General features: G+C 42.0%; 1 pseudogene; it reads right to left on the reverse strand.

Annotated features, from left to right (window-relative positions):
- Window positions 1-16845, reverse strand: part of LOC147463219 (pentatricopeptide repeat-containing protein At2g03880, mitochondrial-like) — a 32313-nt pseudogene that overhangs the window by 14413 nt on the left and 1055 nt on the right.

Genomic DNA, 16845 nt, shown 5'->3' on the forward strand with positions numbered 1-16845 from the left:
TCTTCAGTAAGCAGACTGCCTTCTACACTTGCTATGGTCAAACCATCTGGAGGTGCAGAATTACTCAAAGCTGTGCGAAAAGTGTCCCAACTTTCTGGCAATGTGATCAACAGGAACATAGCTCTAACAGGTTCATCAAACTTGACACCTTGAGCTGACAACTGACTGTAGATGGTGTTGAATTCATTCAGATGATTGGACATAGGTGTCCCTTCTTTCATCTTCAAGTCAACAAGCTTCTTAAGCCAGTATACCTGTGAAGCTGCACTCTGCTTCTCATAAAGATCACTCAGCTTTGTCCATGCTTCATAAGCCGACATCTCGTCTGCTACATTGAAGTAAACGCTTTCTGCCAAAGTCAGCATAATGGTAGAAAGTGCCAATTCATCCATTTCGCTCCATTTATCTTCGTCCATATCTTCTAGTTTTATCCCCTTGAGATTTATAGGTTTTATCTGCTTCTTTTGTACCAACATGTGCCAAATCTGCTTCTTCCACAATGAGAAACTGGTTCCATCTAGCTTCTTGATATTGTAAAGAGCAGTGTCCTGTGATCTAGCCATAGCTACGCTTCACAATAGTTTACTTTCCTGGGAAAAATTCGGCAGAGTTTCCCCTATAAATTGACCTCTGAACCAATATTAACTTGTCAAATGAACCAAGAAAGCTTCAGATTCTGCATAGATTTCGGCAGAGTCTCCTTTGTAAAATAGCTATGGTGTACTCAAAAACAGACAAAAAACAGCTCAAATAACATTGTCTCTCTAACACTGTAAGCTGCGGGTAAACTTTTCCTGCGCATGTACTGACTCTCACTGTCCTGTCATTGTCCTGTAAGCATAGACTGCGACAATGCCTCAACGGCAGTAAAGCAAAGATGCAATCCCAACTGTCTAACTCACAGTCAATACATCCTAGCTGCCTATCTAAGGGTGCTCGAGGGATCGCTCCAAGACCTGTATCACCGAAAGGATCTCAACATTCGAGAATCCCCTAGCTCAATAAAACCTCACTCGACCCTCAACAAAGGCTGCAGTAAATCTGACAGTACATAGACTTCCCACAAAGTCATACATCCACAAATTTCCCATTGTATGCTGTAACCGCTGCGGTAGTTGTTTGCTGCGTGACTCACAGCCAGCAAACCCTCAACAAACATACATCATCTCTGTCAATACATCCCATGTGGAAGTACCTGCAATGTCAGGATGAAATCTGGAATATCAAGCAGCAAACACAAGCTACCTGATGAACTAGTGGATGTCGCCTACAGTCTGTGTGTAGGTGCGCCATGTGTCGTATGTGACACGCCTCCAAGAACTGTGAGCCGTCCTTCGTTGTGTAGACAGCCACAAATCAGCACTCAGGAAGTGCATATATCCTCAGCACTTGCAGTCGTAGGCGGAAAACCCCAAATTTGCAGAGTAGGATTTGCACCCGCCAAGACCACGTAGTCAAAAATGGCATGCACAGAGCTTTGTCGAAGCCGAACGGTGGCCGAGATGACCTCAGAATGAAATTCTGTGAACACCATGCCCTTTGGGCTCTCCCACAGGATTTGGGGCCGTGTCTTCGCCTGTCAAATCTCACTCCAATCTGAGCAGGTGACTCTAGCTTCCTGCAAATGCAGCCCCGAGCCTCGATCTGAGCTCTGATACCAGTTGAAGGAGTACGAGCAGAAGTGCGACGCGAGAAGCACGACGATATGGTGAACTCGCTCTATTATAATGTGTAGAACATAGTGAGTTCTTATTAGGTTTTAACAAAAGAATATGTGTACATACCTGGCGGCCCGCCCACTTACCTGGGCGACCATATTGGGCTTTATACCCCAACACAAAGAACACAAAGATTGTATTGTAACAAAGTCTCTATTGATGGGAGAATCTATAATACAAACGCCGTTTGGAGGGGGGATCGGATCCAAGTAAATCCGGTCCTCATCTATTGTCATGTTCTCTAATTTTCTCTCTCTTGCAAAAGTATTGTTCATGCCAAGTTAATTAAGTACTATGTTTATGTTGCTACCATCAATTAAGTTCACCCTCCAAGTTCTCAAAGTAATCTCACAAAAATGCTCACTCCAATTCTCTTAATTCCGCTATTCTCAAAGTTCATATACCATTTGCATTACATGTCCATTGGAATCAAATAAAGATCTTGGCTAAGGGGACCACAAGAAGACTTTTGTTGCCAAAACTGTACCCTATTTTGATGATTTTTTAACACAAGGTTCCAATCCGAATTGGAAAAAGTATATAAAATGGGAGTCATAGCTAATGAGCTGAATTTTGTGCTCCTATTTTTTTTCTTTATTTGGAGCCATGGTTGAGGCGACATGATCAAAACACTGGACCCCAATCTGTACACATCATGCAGGGACAACTCATTTCCAACTTTTTCAGTTTCTGTTCACACCGGCTCTTCTCTTCTTGTGTAAACCCTTGGGGGTTCCCTTCACCTATAAAAGGGGACCTTTTCTTCCTTGAAAACCATTCAAGCCATTCAAGCCATTGATGAGAGGAATTCATGAGGGAGTGATAGTAGTAATGCCTAATTGTACTTAGCCACCATAAACATAAGCCTAAGCCTACACTTACTCCTAGAGGAAGACTAGCCATTCTTGTAAGCTATCCTTGGAAGATAAGATCTAATCAAAGAATGATTTGAACTTGGTGCATCAATTAAGGTTTGAAGTCTTTCCTCTTCTTCTCTCTCCATAAAAAATGGTGAATAACTCCCGAAGGGTTTGTCAAGTAAGATGTGTTCTACTTTGATATTTTGTTGATTTCTTGTTGTTTTCTTTTTCACCTCTAATCCAACATATGTCTCTAATATCATCTCCCTCTCTAACCAAACTTATCTCTCCCACTCTTAGAAATCCATTCTCTCTACAAATTCTAGGTTCTCCTAGCTACAAGTACATCTCTCCCCGCAGTGGGTGAAAGCGTGGTTTGGTGGTACAAAAAAAAGACCTATTTTACTTCTACCAATGAAAAAGTGGGGACTGGTAAGAATTTTGTAGTTTGGGTCAAAACTTTTCGGACCTTGTGTTTTTAGATTCTCCTTTTGAAGATCTATCCACTGATATATAGTATGATAGGTAGTTTTTCATGTGACATGTAGAAATTGTAGCTCGAAGATTTGTCAAAGGTGTTGTCAAGGATAGTCCTTTTTGTACCACCAAAGCGTGCTTTTAGCCCAGTATCCTTATTGCCTACGGGAAAGAATAGGGATTGGGAGGGAAATTCTCTTCTCTTCTCTTCTCTCACAGCTATATTTTTCACATACTAGAGTTATCCTAGATGAATAATCCACATGATGAGAATTTCTATCGCTTCCACTCTATGCGATCTATTAGAATTAACGTATGGATTAGCCGTAAAATACACTTTGTGTCATAAAATCTAATATCTAACCAACCCAAATGATTTTCTCATATTAAATTGATCACTTAATGTGGGAGAATAAACGGGAACAAGTGTTAAGATATAGATATGTGCTTATAGATCTATCTCAACACGGGGCCAATAGTAAAGGGGCCCAAATGGGAGATGGTCTATCAAGATCAAGGCTAACCAATGGAGCATAAGACCTTAGGGTTAGCTTCATTGAAGACCTCCAATAATGGGTGTAAAAGTCCTTTGACCTTAGGTAAGCTAAGTCTGAGCTTGAGGTGGGAACCCGGCCCAAGCTCAAGGTGTTTGTCCTGCTTGAGGTGCTTGTCGTGCTTGAGGTGTTTTTCCTGCTTGAGGTGCTTGATTAAGGTGCTTGAGGTGCTTGAATTACTCCATGCTTGAGGTGCTTGACTTGCCACTTGATTAAGGTGCTTGAGGTGCCTTGACATGCTTGCCTGAGATGCTTGTGGGAATACCCCCTAGTCCAAGTGCTTTGTCATGCTTGATGACTAAGGTGCTTGAGCTCCTAAAGTCAAAAGCATCCCTACAAGAGGGGGGGCGAGCCCTTTTCCTAGGGATTAGAGAGAGAAAACACACTCACACTCACAAGGGAAGCCCCAGCTTGAAGAGGCAGCAAGGACACATGCCAGGTCCCTACCCATGTTACCTTCATGTGTTGCTTGAAGCCTATTGGCTAGGCTTCAAAGGGGTCCAATGATAAATTACTTGAATTATCTAATTGTTTTTGAATTTATCGAGTCCTCTCTCTCAAAGGGGAAAGGGGGACACTTGTCCCAAGGCTATCCCTGTTGCTTGTAATGGCTTCTGCTTGTGATTGGCTAGGCCTGGAGGGGTCCAATGAGCTTCAAGCATGAGCTACAAGGGGGGGTCGACCCAAGAAAGCTAGGGGGGTGCTTAGGGGGTATACTCACCCACACACACTCACAAGCACTCTCATTGTGTGCTATGAAAAGTGGAAGAGCTCCCTCTCCAAGCAAGTAAAGGTTGAGAGCCTACACCAAAACTCTTGGCTATGGAGTGCAAATCCAACCAAGAGCCATGCTTCAATGCTTAAGCTTGCCATATCCTTCTTCTTCATTAGTATGCTATTATGTATGCTAGCAACAAGAGTATGATAAGTGAGGAACTAATTCTTTCTCCTACGAAATGTTTCTTCTTCCTCTTCCCTACCCTCATTCCCTGCTACCTCTCTCCACCTTCGAAGGTGTTTGAGGTCTTGGGACTGAGGCTTGGGATAGTTAAAGCTTTCTTCTAGTTTATGTTATGTTGGTGATGCATGAAGCTTTCCATCTTCATTGCTTCTCCTAGGTCACAAGGAACACAAAGAATGTATTGTAACAAGTCTCTCTTTATGGGAGAAATCATAATACAAATGCCTATTGGAGGGGGGACCGGCTCCACATAAATCCGGTCCTCAACTGTTGTCATGTTCTCTAAATTCTCTCTCTTGCAAAAGTATTGTCCATGCCAAGTTAACTAATTGCTATAATTATGTTGCTATCTTCAATTATGTCTACCCGCTATGCTCACAAAATCATTTCTTGAAAGTACTCTCATTAAATTCCGCTACTCTCAAATTGAATAGGCAAATTCCATTACATTGGTATCAGAGCATTTGGTTTCTCTTTTCTTGCTTAAGAAGAGAGGTCCTTAAGTAGCCTATAAATGGTTGATGTTGTTAATTATAATAGAGTAAGTGGAACTGGGATCTAATATCGGTTTTGTTAAGCCCACTATGTGGGGGATGGTGCACACCTCAGGAGCTTTGGACTTAATAATGGAGTCTTTTTAGACTTGCCTACGGCTTTACCATTATTGAGCCATAAGAAGTCCGAAAGGAGCTAGCCCTTGGCAACTCTGCTATGTTAGACCTACTCCTCTACTCTCTATAATTAACCACTTTGAGCCGTGGGTGTAGATACTTAAGAGCCGATTTTCAAAGGCTAAGAGGAGTGGCAACTAAGGTTTTGTATTGCCAAAGCATACACTAAGTATAAACATAAATTTTGTTAACATGGCTGACAATAACGAAGAGAGTAGAATGAACATTGATAGCTTTGATTTTGCACATGAAGGTGCTAATGATGATGCTCCCATGTTTGTGAATTATCTCGTGACTAGGTTGCAACAAGCTATGGGCAACCCTGTTTTGCAAGCCCAAGTTACTCAACAACTTCGTGCTTATGGAATTTCCCTTCCTCTCCAAGAGGAGAGAGAGCTTAGGAGGCCTCTTGAAGAGACCCCCAAAAGAAGACTCTCTCCGATTCGAGAGGAGGAATCCAAAGAGAAAGAAAGCAATGACAGTCTAAGTTCTTCTGAAGATGTGGTTCCACGAAGACGGCGGTCTAGACGATCGCCTACTCCTCCCAAGAGGAAAAGAGCAACCTATAGTCCTTCTCCTCATCACTCTGAAAGGCAAGAGAGGAAACAAAGGAAGAAAAGGGCTAGGAAGAGGTCACCCTCTTCTCCTTCTTCTTCACCTTCCTCCTCTTCCGATGAAAGTTATGGCTATTCTCCTAGAGAATACAAGAGGGGAGGACATCGCAAATCATTTCCTGCATGGCGAAGGTCACAAAAGCTAAAGAAGTTCAAGGAGGGAGGAAAGAGTATCTCTTTTCTCACCTACGATGGCACCTTTGGTGCTACCGACAAAGTGTTGGCCTTCATCCAGCAATTTGATGCATCCTTTGGGGACGAGGGCTTCACAGAGTCCTCCAAGCTACGCCATGTAGCTATGCACTTCCAAAAATCAGCTCGTCAATGGTGGGCTAGCCTTCGTGGCAATGGAGAAGCCCCAAAGACATGGAAAACTCTACGAGTTTCCATCATGAAGCAATTTCTTCCAAGTGATACTAAAGATAAAGTTCTTACCGAATGGCGCGGCTTGAAGCTTCTCTCTCATGAGTCTATCAACAAGTATGTAGACAAGTTTTGGGATTTACATCTCAAAGCTACTGTCTTTCAAAAGATAGAATTTGCCGAACAAAGACAACAAGTCTGTGCGGGATTACCAGAAGAGATGGCCGAATACATCAACTCTCAACGGCCTGGTACTATTACCGAAGTAATCCACCACACCATGGTTGCTTCACGCATGAATTTCCATCAAGGGGCTAGACGTAATGTCAAGCCCATGGGAAACAAAGATAAAAATGATGCAAAGGGGAAATCCAATGCTCAAAATAATTCCCAAGGCACTTCCAACAACAACAACAACAATCGATCCAAGGAGAAGGGAGTTTACAAAGGTAAAAACAAACTCTCTCCTGAAGAGCTTGAAGCTTTTCGCAAGGACCATAAATGTTTCAAGTGTGGGGAGCAAGGACATGGCTATCGTTCTTGCCCCAAGAAGAATACTCGCAATGAGACTCCTAGGGCTTCCACCATGGAAGCTCCAAAAGAGGATGCTCATTGCAAAGGATCATCACTCTCCTATGCTTGGGGAAAGGTAAGAGAGCATGATGCCTTCATCTTGTTTGACCTTGGCTCTACTCTCAACTTCATATCAATAGAGTTGGCCACCAAGCTGGGAATTCAAGCTTTTGAGATGGGAGATATAGTAACGGCTGATGCAGCTTTCAAGGGACAACAAGCCTCCGTTACTCCCTTGATTGGGAAGTTGAGGCTTCATGTCCAAAGCTATGTCGACAAAGAAGACTTCTTCATCTCTCCTCTCCAACATCAAGATGTTATCCTAGGGGCACCATGGTTTGATCGCATGGCTGCCAACATGAAGTTCCCTGAAAGGAGAATTTACTTCACCTACAGGGGAAAGAACATGTATATAGATGCTAGTGAGCGTGGTCGCACTATTCCACTTGTAAATCCTCTTTCTTTTGATAAATCAATGAAGAGCTCAGTTTCTGCGTACATGATTTATGTCAAAGAGTCTCTAAAAGCTAATAATGTTTCATCAAATAAAAATGATAGGAATCAAGAAGAGTTAGACTTGTCTACTTTTCTAAAAGGATTCCAAGATGTGTTCATCGATGATATCCCTATGGACCTACCTCCAAAACGAGGGGATGATGACCATCGTATTGAGCTCCTTCCAGGAAGCTCACCGCCTAACAAACCTCCTTATCGAGTCTCACAAGCTCAACAAGAGGAGATTATGAGGCAAGTACAGGAATTGGTAGACAAAGGGATGGTGAGGCCTAGTTCCTCTCCCTTTTGTTCTCCAGTCCTTTTAGTGCAAAAGAAAGATGGTACATACCGTATGTGTGTGGACTATCGAGCACTAAACCATATCACTATCAAAAACAGATTTCCTGTGCCTCGGGTAGAAGATCTGTTTGATAAGCTACAAGGCTCTACCTACTTGAGTAGGATTGACCTTAAGAGTGGCTATCATCAAATAAGGATAGTGGATGAAGATATCCTAAAGACCGCGTTTTGCACAACATTTGGTCTTTATGAATATCTAGTCATGCCTTTTGGCTTGACTAATGCACCAGCTACTTTCAATCGTCTCATGGAGAAAAAGTTTAGACCATATCGTAAATTCACTTTTAGGAATACAATGTCACCTTTTGCAAAGGTAACCATTCTTTGTCCTTTACCAACATTCGTCTTAGCACGATCTTATGCACTACGAATGCTTTCCTTTATTGCTTTCGGCATATCATTCATATCTTCAAGGAAATCACATAATAGTTTGAAGATAGGTTCCTTACTCCAACATCATGAGTGTAACGGAATATGGCTAATAACATGGATTGTAGCTGAATTAAAGTAATAATAGTGAGCATTTCCTTAAGAGGATTCTTAATGAACATAAGATAAGAAGAGTACTTGATTTAAGGTACTAAAATAAACATTATACCTAGTTAGCTTGGCATGAGCAATACTTGCAAAAGAGAGAGAGAATTGGAGAAATTGACAACAGTTGAGGATCGATTTACTTGGAACTAGTCCCTCCTTCAAAAGGCTTTTGTATTATATATTCTCCCTTGAAGAGAGACTTGGTATAATACATGATTTGTGTTCCTTGAAACCTTGTTGATGCCATGAAGATGGTAAGATTCATGCACCAATATTATGCGTGTAACTAACTTGCAAAAACATTAACTTGCCCCCGGACTCAATCCCAAGACCTCAAACACCTTCAAAGGTGGAGAGAGCTAGCAGAGAGTGACGAAGATGAAGAGATGAAGATGTATCTCTACGACAAAGAGTAGTCTCCTCACATATAATCACTCTTAGAGCATAGCTTAGCATAGTGATGATAAGGATGGAGAGATTGATAAGCATTGTTATGAGCATAACTCTTGGTTGGATTTGCATTCCATAGCCAAGGGGTGTTGGTGTAGGCTCTCCGCTTCTCAAGCTTGGAGAAGGAGATGACCTGTATGCACAACACACAATGGGGGAGTGTTTGTGTGGCCTCTGCCTTATATGAGAGATAGAGAGAGAGGATTTGATTTTGCTACTTTACTCTTGTAACAAACCTATTTGCTCAAGCCTTGGACTAGCCAATGAATGGCTCTAGTCATAACAAGCAAGGGGTGTAGCATTTGGACAAGTGTTCTCATTTCCCCCTTTGAGAGAAAGATCTTAATTATTTAATTGAAGCATTTGGACAAGTGTCCTCCTTTTCCCCTTTAAGAGAAAGATCTTAATTATTAAATCGTAGTATTTGGACAAGTGTCCTCCTTTCCCCCTTTAAAAGAAAGATCTTAATTATTTAATTGAATCTAAATTTATTAGACCTTCCTATAGGTCATCCAATAGGATTCAGACACATTATGAGGGCAATATGGCTAGGGGCATGACATGTCGCCTTAATGCCTCTTGAGTCTTGGGCTTGCCTTGAGTATGTGTGTGTGTGTGAGTGTTCTCTCTCATGCCCCTACCTTTAGGACTCATCTTTGACTTGAACACCTCAAGCACCTTGGTCGTCAAGCACCTTAGTCATTAATCATGACAAGCACCTTAGTCATCAAGCATGACAAGCACCTTAGTTATTAAGCATGACAAACACCTCAAGCATAGGCCTAGCTTGCCTAAGGTCTAAAGTACCTAAAGGTCCTAGTCTAAGGACTTTTAACACTCACCTTTGGAGGTCTTTAATGAAGCTAACCCTAAGGTCTTTTAAGCTCCATTAGATGTATGTTTCTCTTTGATAGACTATCTCCTTTTGGACCCCTATTGAGATGTAACCATCTCTCCTCTTGGTCCCCTACTTAGATAAGTCTAGAAGTGTAATGGAATTAGCCTATTCAACTTGAGAGTAGCGGAAATTAATGAGAGTACTTTCGAGAAATGACTTTGTGAGCATAGCGGGTAGACATAATTGAAGATAGCAACATAATCATAGCAATTAGTTAACTTGGCATGAACAATACTTTTGCAAGAGAGAGAATTTAGAGAACATGACAACAGTTGAGGACCGGATTTATGTGGAGCCGGTCCCCCCTCCAATAGGCATTTGTATTATGCTTTCTCCCATGAAGAGAGACTTGTTACAATACATTATTTGTGTTCCTTGTGACCTAGGTGATGCAATGAAGATGGAAAGCTTCATGCATCACAATCATAGCATAACATAAACTTGAAGAAAGCTTTAACTATACCAAGCCTCAGTCCCAAGACCTCAAACACCTTCGAAGGTGGAGAGAGCTAGCAGGGAATGAGGGTAGGGAAGAGGAAGAAGAAACATTTCGTAGGAGAAAGAACTATTTCCTCACTTATCATAACTCTTGTGCTAGCATACATAATAGCATAGTAATGAAGAAGGAGGAGATGGCAAGCTTAAGCATTGAAGCATGGCTCTTGGTTGGATTTGCACTCCATAGCCAAGAGTGTTGGTGTAGGCTCTCAACCTCTACTTGCTTGGAGAAGGAGAGGGAGCTCTTGCACTTTGCATAGCACACAATGAGAGTGCATGTGAGTGTGTGTGGGTGAGTATACCCCCCCAAGCAAGCCCCCTCCTTGCTAGGTCGACCCCCCCTTCTAGCTCATAATTGAAGCTCATTGGCTCTTGCCAAGCCTAGCCAATCACAAGCTTGGGCCATTTCTAGCATTAGGTGTAGGCTTGGGACAAGTGTCCCCCTTTCCCCTTTGAGAGAGATGACTTGATAAATGCAAAAACAATTAGATAATTCAAGTAATTTATCATTGGACCCCTTTGAAGCCTAGCCAATAGGCTTCAAGCAACACATGAAGGTAACATGGGTAGGGGCCTGACATGTGTCCCTGCTGCCTCTTCAAGCTTGGGGCTTCCCTTGTGTGTGTTCTCTCACTAATCCCTAGGAAAAGGGCTCGCCCCCCCTCTTGTAGGGATGCTTTTGACTTTAGGAGCTCAAGCACCTTAATCATCAAGCATGACAAAGCACTTGAACTAGGGGGTATTCCCACAAGCATCTCAGGCAAGCATGTCAAGACACCTCAAGCACCTTAATCAAGCGGCAAGTCAAGCACCTCAAGCATGGGGAAAGTCAAGCACCTCAAGCACCTTAATCAAGCACCTCAAGCACGACAAGCACCTCAAGCAGGACAAGCACCTCGAACTTGGGTCGGGTTCCCACCTCAAGCTCAGACCTAGCTTACCTAAGGTCAAAGGACTTTTACACACATTATTGGAGGTCTTCAATGAAGCTAACCCTAAGGTCTTATGCTCCATTGGTTAGCATTGCTCTTTGATAGACCATCTCTCATTTGGGCCCCTTTACCATTGGCCCCGTGTTGAGATAGATCTATAAGCTATATTTATACCTTAACACTTGTTCCCGTTTATTCTCCCACATTAAGTGATCAATTTAATATGAGAAAATCATTTGGGTTGGTTAGATATTAGATTTTATGACAAGAAGTACTTATTGCACATTGCTCTTTGGTAGGCCGTCTTCTTTTGAACCCCTATTGAGATGCAACCATCTCTCCTTTTGGTCCCCTACTGAGATAGGTCTAGAAGCACATATCTATATCCTATCTCTTGTTCCCCTTTTGATCTTCCCATATTAAATGATCAGTTTAATATGAGAAAATCATTTGGTAAACCTAGATATTATATTTTATGACAATGAGACTCTAGTAAGGAGGCCAATTTTTTTCGTGAAGTGATTGTTGACACTAAGGAGAGCATATGTAGGGGTTTATCTTAATGCTTCAATCTTTGTAGATAGGGGGGCGGGCTACTACATTAGGGACCATATATAGGGGATTTTCCTAGTAGGATGCATGTAGGTGGCATCCCCTCCCGAGTATTAGTGAATCCCTCGTATGCTTGGTCTTGAAGCCGAAAGGCTTGTAGCCAATGGACACTCTTCTTAAGATTTATGTTGGTGTGAATTGGCTCAAGGTGGTCGACCCGTGGGAAAGATGGTCATGCTAGGCTGAACAGGTTTTCTGGTCAAGACATGGATCAACCAATTGGGGAGGCAACACCATGGCAAGCAGTCGATCGACAAGCGACGTTCGGTAGACCAGGGTCCGTCAATCAAGTTCAATTCGAAATTGAAGTCGATTAGGAAGTCCATAAATTTCTCAGTGGTATCTTCTATCTATCTCCTTCCTCCTCCCCCTTACCTCCCTCCCCCCCATCATCCTAACCCCCCCCCCCCCCCCCCCCCCCCCCCCCCCCCCCCCCCCCCCCCCCCCCTGTGTATACAAGTTTTGGGGGGCTACCCTATCGTATATGGTTATGCACACTTGCAAAAAAAAAAACCCCTGTTGTACACTCATGTGGTATCATACAAAAGAGACTAGTGAATCCCACATGGCCAAGCATTGTTTCTCATCATCGAGAGCAAAAGGCTTTGATCTTCAAGAGTCATAAGAAAAGGTCTTCACAAAGCCTAAACACAAAGCTATGTATGCCTTATCCAATTTTTAGATTTTCAAAACCCAAATAGCCTCAAACCATGCATTCGCACAAGGTCTTCCGCATTTGCACAAACTCCTTGTATTCATATTTGCATACATACAAAGCATGATGTGATTTAATATTTGTAGAAGGATCAGACACTGCCCTGCCATGGGTAAGACCATCTTCACTTGCACACATTTTCACAAGGTTTGATTTATATGATATGTTACCATTGACATCCACTTTGACTACTTTGGACACAATTTTGAGGGAAGGAGAAGTATCATCCAACAACCTTGACAAAAACACTTTGCAACTGACATCAACAACAAGGCACAACGACAAAATCTTTAAAGATTTGAAGTATGCATTCACGTTTGACCTCCGACATTAGAGGAACTCTTTTGAAAGCACCGATTGACTTTGACCTATCACCTAGTTGACTACCACCCTCTAAGGAAGGTGTATTTTGGCCTATACTCTACTGCTAAATTGTCTAGGGACATGCATTTTGAACTTATAGCGAGTTGACAAATCTCTAGGGAGGATGTTTGACTTTGGTTTCTACACCCTAGTTGAGAATATCTAGGGGAGGACACTCTTTGTACTATTTGGGTGCTACTTTGACACAAAGGGAGGCTTCTTGGGTGTGTGACACATCCGCACCACCAATTAGTGGAACCCCCTCTACTTTGGAAGCCTACATATGACATCATCACTTATGACACTAGATGCTCTATCCCTTCTCCTATAAGAAAATCCCAATCTACACACTTTGTACTTGATCACTACCCCATCATTTGAGCCCAGTTTGATATTTGCATTTAGTTTGACCAATATATTGTATGCTTTGCTACTTGCATTAGTGTTAATCTCTCTCAATCTCTCTCGCTCTCTCTCTCTCTCTCTTTCTCTCTCTCTCTAACCTCTTGCGATTAACATACTAACTAAACCATGAATGGATCACTAGCATTTTCGCCATAATGAATTCCTTTCAGAAGCTTCATGACAATTGCATTATATCAATTATTAGCAAGCAAATCATATAGAAAAACTCCATCTGGACTATTAATGTGCATTGAACCGCAAGTGGTATTCATTTTGCTAAAGACCAAACAATGAAGGGATTAAAGTGGCTTGGAGTTTATTGGCCAGCAATGCAAATGTGCTAATGCCTATGTTAACGATTGTAGTCAATGCTAGAAGGTATTTCAATTTTCATCGGTAATTTTCTTTGAGCTTTCTTCCAAATAAGTATAGTTCCAAAACAGGAAAAATTATATTCAAATATCTTTCCAAGAGGACATTGTATGAAAAGTTGGAAACACACACAGAGAGCTATCAAACTAGACAATATGCCACTGGGATCGGTGATGGAGCACATGCCTTTGCTAAATGGGGTGGAGATTTTTTGGGACTCATTCAACCATGATCATGAAGGACTTAAGCCCAATATATTATTGTCGCAACCAATAACTCGATCAAATGGGTTGAGGCTAAAGTGACACAAAAAAATGACACAAGAACTATGGCTTTATTCCTACATATGTTTTCATGAGGTATGGACTACCAATTAAGATAGTCAGTGACATGACAGGGGAACTCACTTCTTAAACAACGTTATTGAATACTTATTGAATAAGTCCAAGGTGAACCATAAGAAGTCTACCCCTTGTTACCCACATGACAATGACCAAGTAAAATATACCAACAAAATCTAGTTCTAACCAAGGTTGTCAAGTCAACAAGTAAATGCAACTTCATACAACATTTGGGATGTACTATGTACCATATAAGAGCCTTATACTTGACATTATTCAATCTAGTTTTGGGTTTATATTCCATACTACCGATGGAGTTCCTAGCACTGACATTAAGGGTAGCAAGCAAACTAGAATAGATTGGTCAAGAGTTATCAAAATGTCTTGAGGAACTAGATAAATTGATTAACATTTGGTAGTTATTGCTCATCATTGTTAAACATTGCCAAAGCTGTATGAAGAACACAAAGTTTGGCACCATTGTAAAGCGGCATGCGGGAAAGAGTTCGCATCATCTCTCCCTCCTCTTTGTCATTCTCATGCCATCGATGTGGATGGGATGATCGAGGTTGAGAGGTAGTGTTTCTTAATGCTTTATCCACCTTGGCTTTCAATGATAGGGTCCATGTCAAAGAAGACATTCAACATTTGTTCCATCTCAACTTCTGGGAATGTGGCATCGAGTGTTGGTGGGGTAGACTCCACCGATGGCGTTTCATTCGATATTTGCCTCCTCTATTGAGTCTGTGATGAATTTGAATCAATATCTAAGAGTGGGGGTTGACCTATTATCTCTTGACCATGAGATTGATAACACAGATCTTGCAGTTGCTCTATGAAAAAAAGACCGTTCTTGCGTATATGCTGATAAAAAATCTTTTGTTTTTTAAAGATTTGATGCTTACATAATACACAAAGGCATGCCATCCTATTATCCATAATTAATATAGAGATCACACAACAAATTAACAAGTAATAGTGAGTGCAAATGGCTAGTATGGTATTACAATATATAACATTTAACACATAAGTTTGAACAAACGGCTAGCTAGCCCTAAGCGGACTAAAACCACCAACCATAAGCGTCCAACTATGGCTAACCCTAAGCGGTCAAACCAAAAGCCTCTAGTCCTTTAGAGGTTCTACATTGGCACAATGTAAACTACCTCACATTCTCTAGCCATGCCCAATCCTTGTACACCTTGGTCTAGAGGTGCATGAAAATCAAGTTCACCGGGTTATACTATCATCTTTATTGTTTGATGCCTATATTCGTGGATGCAACATAAGTACACACCCACGTGTACATGACAATGCATGTAATGGAAAAACCCTAATACTCTAACACTTTGACCTAAAACTCCTAGCGGCAAAACCAAAAGTCGCTAGCCCTAAGAAGCTAGCCCTAAGCGGGAAGAACTTGCCTAATGCCACCTAAAGCTGATATAGAGCAACAAAAGTGGCTTTACATGGCCAACCCTAAGCGAATTTAGAGCAGCCAAACCAAAAGTCGGTTTGTTGATCAGAGGATGCTTCTTCTCTAGGTTTTCATCAATTTCCGAGTACAACACATCAATTTAATTTATTGATTAGCTAAAAGAGTGATTCACTCTCTCAAAACCAAACCTTTCAGCAAACCTCTTTGCAAGCCTCCTCTCACATAGGGAAGCGAAATCATTGACAAAGTTGTCTTTGAGCTCGTGCAAAACCTCTCCTTCTTCTCTTCTCCTTAAGTGCGCCCCCCCCCCCCCCCCCCCCCCCCCCCCCCCACCACCACCAAAAGCCTTCTTCTTCGTCTTCCTCTTTTCTCCTCCCGCTGGTCCTCCTAAAAATAATTCTCTCCTTAGTCCCTCAAGCACCTGCAATGGAGGCAAGAGATGCCATAACCACGGGAGGAGGGGAGCTCCCTCTCTCTCCCCTTTGTGTTGATAATGAGGGTGTCCCATTCTTATATATATAGCCTGTCATATCCTGTCGAAAAACCCCATGTGGGATTATTCCCATTCCACATGGCACAGGGAGGGTAGCCCCCCTAAAAAAATTTCAAGACCCCCAAAAAACTTCAAATTTATTTTGTTTTGTACCAACTGCCTAAAACTTGGAATATTTTATTTTCATCTGCTCCTGTTTGTTGCCAACTTCAATTGAGGATATCTCCTAACATAATGATCCGATCGACGAGACATAAAGCCCATCTTACAACTTGCATTGAACACTTCCATTTGGAACCTTGGTTAGCTGAACAAAAATCTCGATGCACACATTTCAAAGCAGACCAAACTACTACATAGCCCCCGAGAAAACTTCAATTGCTCATATCTTCTTCATTCTCCAATTTGAAATCTGTAAAGTCCGGCTTGGAGAGCATGCTCTGCATTTCAAAATGCCATGACCTTGACCAGCCCTTGGGGCGCACATACATTAACACCATCATTGCACAAATCTTCAAACCACTGAAACTTTAAACTAACATAACTTCCTACTGGTAGCTTCTTTCGATGAGCTGTGAAAACAAGGTCATGATGCCCATTGAGGACTTCAAAATTCAGCAAAGAACCCGCAAAATTTTAGCTTTAAAACGATCCGACTGGTGAGTCCAAAAAAACACCAAATTTGGTCCAAAAACCACATTTTACGTACATATTCTGACTCCCTTGTTTGCCATGGCACCTAGCTGCCGTACAAACTTGTGGCGGCTTGCAACCACAACTATCTTTCTCACTTGCTGGACCACCGACAGCTTTGGTTGCACCAACGTGAATGTCCCTTGTCATTTAGTGATGAGAGCACTAGGTGCATGACAACATTAAGGGGCCATATGGTCTCTATGACCCTTGCAATGTGATCTACCATCCTAGATGGCCATCCTTATCTTCAAGTGACCCAATTTACTTTGTGGCAAAAGAAAGAGGGCCACCCCATGCACCACTCAGGCTTCAAATGCGTGACCTCCCACACCTCATCCTATGCGTTGTCAACCTTACCTGTGCATGTGTATTGAAAAGCCTATGTCTATATGTGTATAGATTTGTAAACGTAGATGTCCAATTCTATGTCGCATCGAAGTTTACTTTAG

Source organism: Adiantum capillus-veneris, chromosome 2 (genome assembly GCF_014529385.1).
Source record: "Adiantum capillus-veneris isolate H3 chromosome 2, ASM1452938v2, whole genome shotgun sequence".
Classification (NCBI taxonomy): Eukaryota; Viridiplantae; Streptophyta; class Polypodiopsida; order Polypodiales; family Pteridaceae; genus Adiantum; species Adiantum capillus-veneris.